Consider the following 2398-nt stretch of genomic DNA (forward strand, 5'->3'; position numbering starts at 1 on the left):
AAAAAAAAAAAAAAAAAAAAAAAAAAAAAAAAAAAAAAAAAAAAAAAAAAAAAAAAAAAAAAAAAAAAAAAAAGTGAATGAATGGATTGAACCAATTAGAAGGCATGGAAATGATGGTTGATTCAGATTTGCATAACTTGGTGCGCCCTGCCACAGACTGACCCAACCCTTTGCACTTTCTTTTTTCCTCCTCTCATTCATTACCGTTGTCTATTTTCTTGTTTTTTTTTTTTTTTTTTCTTTTTCTAAATATTATTATTTTAAAATTAAATAATAATAATAATAATAATATATCTTTAACTTCTGCCTCCTCTACATCAATCAATCAATCTTATCATAATTTTAATTGCATGATATGTTAGATTTGGTTGTTAAAGTTTTTGTTGTTGATTTGGGTATCTTCCTTTCATAACATATGTTATAAATTTTCAAATAAAATAATTAGTTCAATTTGAATATAGTGATTAAAATATGTAATTTAATTAAGAAGTTAAATCTTCACAAAATTTTAATTTCAATTTATTAAAAAATTAAAAAAACGTACAATTGTGTTATTTTATAAGATAATAATTTTAAATGACGAATAATTCATATTTTAAAAATAAATTTTTTAATACGATATAAACAATCTTTACTTATTAAAGGGTTTTCTCGATTCTCATTTTGAATTGATATGATACAAAAACGCTCACATTTCGAACACTTTGTGCTCGAGTTAGAAAAATAATTTGAATGAAAATGAGAGAAGGGAGGAGGTTGGCAAGTGGGGAGAGGAATAGTAATGAGTTGGATTAAGAACCAAAGGCCTTTGTTCCAAAAGAATAGAACAAATAATAATGGAATGACCAATAATACTCAGCTCACTGGGTTCATTTATATATATATATATATATATATATATATATAATTAGAATGAAATTGAAATTAGGGTTGGCTTGTTTGACTTTGTTACTTGCTTTTGTGGTCATTGTAAGGCAGCATGAAGAATGATTTCAACTCGAATTTAGAACAAGATTCTTTTCATTTGTTTTTAGTTCGATGATCGAATATTTGCCTCTTAGAGCGTAAATGAATTACTATGTGTTTATCAATCTTTGAACGACATTGTTCGAGATCTTATTTTAGCTTTTAAAAATCAAAATTTAGACATTTAACTAACTTTTAAAATATTATAGAATCCCGAGACATTAAATTTAATTTATATATACGAATTGATAACCTTAATATTTATTTATTAAAAGTTGTTTTTGATTATAAAAATGTTCTTCTTTAAAATAAACTTTTTTTTAATAAGATTATTTTAAAATTGTGGGTTTAAAAAAGGGATTTTTATTGGCATGTTAATGAACTGCATGATCCACAGAGAGAATGGGAAGAGAAAGCAAAGATATGTATAAAATGATTCCCACAAAGCTATTTTCTTATGGGCCAAACCTTAATAAATTAAAACATTTTTTAAATATTAAAATAGTGTATTAGTTATTCTCCTTAAATTTAAATCTAAGTGGAAACCATGGTGGTCTAATAAGAATTAGCGTTCGTGTGTGTGCATTTTTCTTATCCGACAAAAGGATCTACCAAATTATTTGACTTTCTTGTCAAAGTGAGTTTAAGTGGGATCTTACATCGGTTGGAGAGAGAAACGAAGCATTCTTTATAAAAATGTGAAAACCTCTTCCTACTAGACACGTTTTAAAATCGTGAGACTGACAACGATATGTAACGGACTAAAGTAGATTATTATAGTTTAGCTCAACAATAATTGACATATCGTTCAAATCTTCATACTCTCGATTGTTGTACTAAAAAGTTGGAGTGTTAAACAATTGTATTGTCTTATATAAGAGACATTTTTATATCAAGACTATCCCCAAAGACCCATTAAGCTTAATTTTGAAATTTCTAGGATTGAGCCACTGAAAAGTATCGAGACCTACATATACCAAGGGACCATCTCAAGTAAACAGTTCTTATAGGGCATAACCCTCCCAAAAGGTAACAGGGGCGTGCAAAGGTTTCCTCAGGCCAGACGGAGATTGACCCTTGAGTGCAAAGGCAGAAGAGAGCTTGACTGTAACGCCCACCCATTGAGCAAGGACGAAAGTTGGCCTTAATGATCTGACGACACCAAGTGAAAGAGTCGTCATTTCAAAAGATAATAGTTACTATAGGGATAAAAGACTGATTTTTTCCCTACCCAAATAAAATGAAAGGAAAGTACATATGGTGGAAAAAAATTGTCTTTTAAACCGTTTTCAATAATTATATCTTTAAGATTACTCTTATCCAGATGTAATATTTGTTCCACGGTAAAGGAACCCTTCGGAGAAAGTTTGTATTTTTTTTTTTTTTTTTTTTTTTTTTTTTTTTTTTTTTTTTTTTTTTTTTTTTTTTTTTT

The sequence above is a fragment of the Cucurbita maxima genome, unplaced genomic scaffold (assembly GCF_002738345.1).
Source record: "Cucurbita maxima cultivar Rimu unplaced genomic scaffold, Cmax_1.0 Cma_Scf00001, whole genome shotgun sequence".
Lineage (NCBI taxonomy): Eukaryota > Viridiplantae > Streptophyta > Magnoliopsida > Cucurbitales > Cucurbitaceae > Cucurbita > Cucurbita maxima.